The sequence below is a fragment of the Panicum virgatum genome, chromosome 4K, assembly GCF_016808335.1.
Source record: "Panicum virgatum strain AP13 chromosome 4K, P.virgatum_v5, whole genome shotgun sequence".
Classification (NCBI taxonomy): domain Eukaryota; kingdom Viridiplantae; phylum Streptophyta; class Magnoliopsida; order Poales; family Poaceae; genus Panicum; species Panicum virgatum.
This window is the reverse complement of record NC_053139.1, coordinates 36,761,024-36,768,106: the sequence shown is the minus strand read 5'-3', so window position 1 is coordinate 36,768,106 and position 7,083 is coordinate 36,761,024.

The window sequence follows — 7,083 nt, the reverse complement described above, 5'->3', positions numbered from 1 at the left end:
CGAATTGGGCGTGCGCGGTCTACCCTCTCCTGGAGACTAGGGTCGGAACACCCGACCGGGCCCGACGCACCCCGAATTCCCATGGGCGTGCTCGGCCTACCCTCTCCTTAAACATAGCCACAGTCTGGTACCGCACAGCTAGGAATGGCTGGAACCCCTGCCCATATGGGGGTAAGTGGTGTGTACGTTTGACATAGTTCCGTCACCTGGGGCACTATCTTGATCTATATTGCCGGGGTAAGCATCTTCTCGCGCATTCCTCCGTAAAGGTCCGCCAAAGGCACCCATAACAGGTATCGCCTCTCCTTGGGCAACCACACAGGTACACCCCTTCTCATCCCGCACCCACCACAGGTGCTCCTTGGGATGTGCCCACCACACATCCCCGGCCAGTCGCTTGCCCCCGCTAAAAGCCGTATCACTGGCTCCTCACATGGTGGATCTCATGCATGCCAGGACTATCATAACATGGAATCCCATACCCAATCACTCTCATAGTAGCCAAAGCATCCAATAATCAATCAAGGTATAATAGGGATGCAAGGAATACGGTATAAGTAGGCCATGCGGGCTAATCTCTCACACACAAGTAATGCGATAGCAATTCTAGCAAACAATGCCTAATAGGGATTCAAGTCATAGATGGGCGTGAATCTGGCAGCTCTTCGTTGTCTTTCAGGGTCCTCGGGGTCTTCTCATAGCCCGGGACGTCCTCCTGGGTCTTCTGGGCGTCCGGGGTGTCGATCTTCTCTTCAGCAGCAGGACCTATTCGTAATTACAAATTACTACAGGGGCCAAAGTGCAAGAATGCACAAAACTATCCAAATAAGATCCAAAACACAACAAAACCTACTCTATTGCGTAGATCATGATTTTAGAAGAATTATGAAACTGGTTTCATAATTTTCGAAGCTCCGGTGGATTTATTATCATTTTTTGAAGCTTAAAATAATTTCTAGAATTAATAAAAGGTTTTCAAAAAAAGAAAAACACACAGGCTGACATGTGGTAGCACCAGGGAGTGCCACATATCCTGCTGACGTCAGCATGACGTCAGCACTGTAGGATCAAGAACACCGACTAGAGGGGGGTGAATAGGCGGTTTAAAATCTAAAGCCAACAACACTATAGAAATTTAATTAGTAACAAAGGAAAGCTCTATGTCAAGCTATTACTATCTCTAGATGGGTTTGCAACCTAGGGTGACAAGATACAAAACAAGCTCTAGTAAAGTAAATTGCTCAAAGTAAAAATAAGAATTAAAGTGAGCAAGAGAAGTAACCAAGCTTGACACAAGAATTTATCCCGTGGTGTCGATGACTTGCCGGTCACCCCTAATCCACGTTGAGGTGGATTCCAAGAATCAACCGCTCCTCTATCAAGAACCTCTTGATCTTGAGCCGACTTGAATCAAGAAACCGCTGCACACCTCGATTCCACTAGAGTTGCTCTTCACCACTCCGGTGAGGTGAGCACAAGACCTCTCACAACCGAAATCGGGGCTCCTCAACAATCTCCTTGGAGGAGCTCCACGAAATCCTCTTCTCCAAGCTGTCTAGGGAGCGGCAACTCTCAAGTGTAACAAGTCGATGACGCTTGCTTGAAGTTTCCCTAGTGCCACAAAGCTCAAACTCTTGATGCAATGCACTAGGAAGCTCTCACACCCTCAAAAATGCAATCTCTAAGCAAATGTGTGTGAGAGAGGGATGCCTTAGCTCTAAGATGTCAAGTATGCAGTCCAAATGGCCAAGAGAGACACCCAAAGGCCGGGCAATGGGTATATATAGACATCCCTCCAAAAACTATCCATTACACTCTTTTCTGCGAAATCGCGGACCGTCCGCATTTCAAAAACCGGACTATCCGCCGTTATAAACCAGTGAGTCAGAGTGCATTTAATGTGTGCCAGAACTAGCCGTTAAGCCCTGGCGGACCGTCCGCGACCCAGGTGCGGACCGTCCGCAGTGAGTGTTCCACACCACCAGAGACGATGCCAGAGACGAAACATCGTCTCTGGTACAACTTTGAAATTAGCCTGCGGACCGTCCGCGCCTCAGGAGCGGACCGTCCGCAGTTCAACCTTGAAAACCCACCAGAGACAACAATGTCTCTGGTACAAATTGTCAAATAGCCGGCGGACCGTCCGCGCCCCAGGGGCGGACCGTCCGCCGCACAGATCATAAGCCCAACCAGAGAAAACACCCTCTCTGGTACAATTTGAGTTAGAGCTGCGGACCGTCCGCCCACCTGGGCCGGACTGTCCGCCAGACACCTCTAAAAACCACCAGAGCCAAACATGCTCTCTGGAACGATTGCGGACCGTCCGCGCCCCAGGAGGCGGACTGTCCGCGCTTGTGCAGTCAGCTCTCAAACATTCTTTTTCAAATCTTTTCAAAACATCGTTAGCCCTCATGCATGCAACTAGACATTTTGAGCAAAATGGCACTAAGGACCCGTCAAGCACGAGTACATGACGCCTCTTGATAGTACGGCTATCTATCTAACAAATCCGGTCACTTTTCATCCACTAAACGCCTTGTGACCGGTAAAATACAAAAGCCCTATTTTATACCTTTGCCTTGTGCCCGAGCTTTGCTCATCATCTCCAAAACTCCATACGTTCACAACCAAATCTCTTTCATCCGTGGTTCAACCTATACTCATTATCTCAAATGAAATCGTTAATCCACAAACCGTTGTCATTAATTACCAAAACTCGAATTAGGGGCCTAGATGCTTTCAAGCACGGGGTCCGCCAAATGCTGACGTCATCATGGCCTTTGATGACGTCAGCATTGACCCGGTCAACATTGACCAAGTCAACATGTCAAACTGGGTCCACGTCCAGGTGGGGTCCACATGTCAGCGACACTGGGTCGATGACCAGTGGGCCCCGCGTGTCAGGTTTGGGTAAAAGAAAAAGAAAAAGGTTAACGGGTGCAACAGGCTTAAAGGATGTTCGGGTCGGCTTGGGTTGGACGATTGGCTCGGCCCGCGACGGAGCAGGCCGGCTCGGCTCCTCAGGCTGGACGGCTCAGCGGACTGGGTTGCCTTACTGGATCGGCTCGAGATCTAGGGCCGGCTTGGATGCGCGGCTCGCAGGCCGGCTCGGCTTGGTTCGAAACGGCTCCGCTGGATGGCTCACTTGGTTGAGCCGGCTTCTCCTTTTTGCCTCCTTTTCTTTCTCATGGTCCTGCGGATTGGGCCGAAGGCGGCCCAACTTCTTCTTCACCTCTTTCTTTTCCTTTTCTCCTCCTTCCTTCTCTGGCTGACATCCTGGTCCCGCCGGTTGGCGTCTCCTTCTTCTTCTGGCCAGTGGGGCCCGTCTGTCGGTGACCCAAGGATCCGGTGTGGCTGGGTGATCCAGTGCAGCAACTTCGTGTGTGGGTGTGTGTGCTTCTTCGCGCTACAATGGAGTAGGGCGAGGCGGGGAGGTCCTGGAGGTTCGACGGCGACGGCGAGCATCTCTGCGAGGCAAAGCTCGGCGGTGGAGGCATGGCCACGGAACGAGGGTAGAAGCTCTGCTCCGGCAAGGCAAGGAGGACTGGGCACGGGCTCGGGCAAGGCTGGGGATGGCTCGTGGTGACGCGGTGGGCATCATCCCCCTCGGCTCAGCCGGCCAGGGATTGGGGCGGTGTGGCTTGTCCACGCAGCAAGGCAAGGGCGGATCATGGCAGGGCGGCGGCGGAAGCAGCGACATGGCGGTGGCTAGGCGAGGCAGGCGGGTCGGGGCTGTGCCGTGCTGAGCTGCTGCGTCGACGTCGGGGTATGGGGCGCTGGCGCGATGTCGAGGTCCCGGCGATGGCGGCGTCCTTGGCTGCTCCCCCTTGGCGCGGTACTGCAGCACCGTCTGCTCCTTGGCTGGGCGGCGTCCGGGCGGCGGCGACGCGTTCTCCTCCTCTTCTTGGCGACGTCGGCACCGGGCTTTGGCGTCAGCGGCAAAGGACGCCGGCGGCCTCCTCTTCTCCTCCTTCTTCTTCTCCCTTCTCTCCTCTGTTCTTGCCACCTCTCTGTGTAGCGGCGGTAGGGGAAAAGGAGAGGTGGCTAGGGTTCGTGGCGGCTGCGGACGACTTTATAGGCGGCCGGGCTAGGTTTCGCAGTCTGAGCACGGACGCCAAGGGCGTCGATTGGATGTGTCGCGGAGGCGGGACACACAGCGAGATCACGCGGCTCGGCGTCAGGGTTCATGGCGCGGAGCGCGGGGAAAAAGGTGCGCGGGGCGGTCAAGGCGCACGGCCGGGTGGTCTCCACGCCTTGTCGCGGAGCGGAGGCGGTCGCACGGGAGCAGGTGGAGGCGCAGGCGCGGGCGGGGCCGGAAAGCAGAGGCGTCGGGAGGAAGGGGAAAAGCAACATGGGCGCCTGACGCGTGGGGTCAGGTTGGCAATGGCACAGGCAGAAGGGGGAGGTGAGGGGCGCTGGGCGTTGCTGGGCTGCGCGATGCGTTAACGGGCCGGTGGGGGGAAAACAGGCCGGTGGCGGCGTGCTGGGCTGGGCCTGGTACGAGCACAGGCCGAAGTGGCCTGCAGGTTTGGGCTAGCTCGGGCCACGCGTGGGAAGAGCTGGCAGGCCGGGCTAGGTTCAAAAATATCCAGAACTCCAAATGTTTCACACTAATAATATTATTCTTATATTTATTGAGTTTTAAATCCTAGGAATTTTGAGAGAAAGAGAAGTCAACCTTATGTTATTCTAGCTATTTTCACATTCACACAAAAAGTTTTAAAAACTCGTATTTTTGGAATATATAACATTCCGTAAAAATTACGATATGTTACAGAAATGGTTTGTACTAAGGTTTTATATATATATATATATATATATATATATATATATATATATATATATATATATATATATATATATATATATAAACTTTCAATGTCTGTGTGTGATATCTGATGTTCCAATGCAAATCGATCATGTACGCTTATCTGAGACATGGTTGTACGGTGGATGATTCAGCTGAAACCCGACGGACTACTGTAAGGATCGATGGACCAAGAGGGGAGTGAATTGGGACTTTTTCAAAATTCTAAAACAAAATAAATCAACCTTAACCTATGCAATGCTAGTAAGGCTCAATTCACCAACCGGCTAACTAAGCAACCTACACAAGCTATAAAGAAAACAACAAGATATAAAGCTAAGCAAGGTAGAGCTAAGTTATGATCTCAAGGGTTAAGCACATGAATAAATTGCATGAAAGTAAGCGCTTGAAAGTAAAGAGTTGGCAAGAGACGACCGGATTTTTTTTCGTGGTGTCGATGTGTTGGCACACACCCCTAATCCATGTTGTGACACTCACTAAGAGTCTTATCACCTCCCTGTCACCAAGACAAGGGTGCTCACTAAGAGTCTCCGTTCACTATCCCGGTGTGGTGGAGCTCAGGCCACGTACAATCTTCTTCGGGCTCCCACAATCAACTTGGCAAGCTCCGCAAGAAGCACCTCAATCATCAAGATCGCCTAGGTGATGCCAATCACCAAGAGTAACAAGCTAGGGCCTTCACTTGAGTAAGAACCGATCACCAAGAATGGATGCACACAAGCTTCTCTCTACTCAAGTCCTTAGCCTTGCTTCTTGGATGATTGCATGATCAAATGAGTGGAATGTGAAGCTCAAGGTGGCTCTCAACAAGAGAATGAGTGTATGAGTGTTGCCTGGTGTCAAGATACTTCAAAATGACCTATTGGAGGGGTATATATAGGCAGCTCACGCGGATAGAGCCGTTGGAGAAAAGCTGCCAGAAAAAGTACTCAACGCCGGTTAATCTGACGGCCCTCCAAAAGTCATCGTCGGTTCAACCGATGAATGTAAACTGCCCATTTGAAATACTAGCCGTTACAGCTCGGGCAATTTAACCGACGTATCATCGGTTTAACCGGTGAGTGTAGTTGTCCACTGATCAACTGAAAAACCAACTCTCTGGACAACTGCACCGACGCTAACTCAAATCCTTCGTCGGTTTAACCGGTGAGTGTAAGCCTGAAAACCCCTGAAAAACCAACTCTCTGGACAACTGAACCGACGTTAATTTTAAACATCGTCGGTTAATCCGGTGAACACTGTGTCCAGACTTCAGCAACTGCGTTTAACCGACGTATAGAAAATTGATGTCGTCGGTTAAACCGGTGATAAGACTTTTTCTTGATTTTGCTTTTTCTAATCTGAGTCTTGAATGAAATCCAAATATTCTTGAGATATGAGCTTAATAGCACTTGTTTGAGCTTCCAAGAACCTGAGTGACCAATGTGTGCATCTATTTTTTGATTGACCATGTCCATACTCAAGTTACTTGGCCTTAACTCCTTTTAATAGTGCGACCTCTACAAAACTATAAAACCTATACTAACCTAAGTGTCCTTCTCAACCTTGCGACACTTAGGACTAGAAAGATCCTTAGTCTTGTTATATACTTGAGTTGAATGCCGAGATCGCCTTTTTGAATAATGAAATTTTAGGAGCCTCTTTAACATATGATCCAATGAGCGATAAGCTTTCATTAAGCTGCACAAACTCATTAGTCACAATAATAGTTGTCATTAATCACCGAAACATACCTTGAGGGACTAGATGCTTTCAACTACCGAATTTATTCCATTTTAAGAGCGTTGGCTAGATTATCTGTTTAAATGACGGTCGGGCGCTCTTAAGCCGGGATAAATTGGGCGGTTCCGCCACAGTCGGGTACCCGCGGGTACCGTGCGGGTAAAGTTGCCATCCCTAGCTCGGGGTAACGCGGAGACCCTGAGCAGCCGTAAATATTAGGAGTCACTCGGGTGACTGGCAATCAAATCATCATAGAAGACCCAATAACTATATTTTTGTTCTAGAACATTTTTTCCCCAAATAAATTTTTTGTATTGCTTGAACAATTAAAAAATTGTTTTGGAACAAAAAAATTTTGTCTTGAAATAAATTTGACTAGATTACATATGTGGGCTGATTTGTTGGGCTAGTTTAGGCCCAAAACATAAAATCTTGACTAGTGTGACAGGTTGGCCGGGGCGCGGTTAGGTGTCACTTCAGGCGATATTTGCACCAATCGTCACCTAAAGCGGGATTAATTCCCCCCACATCCG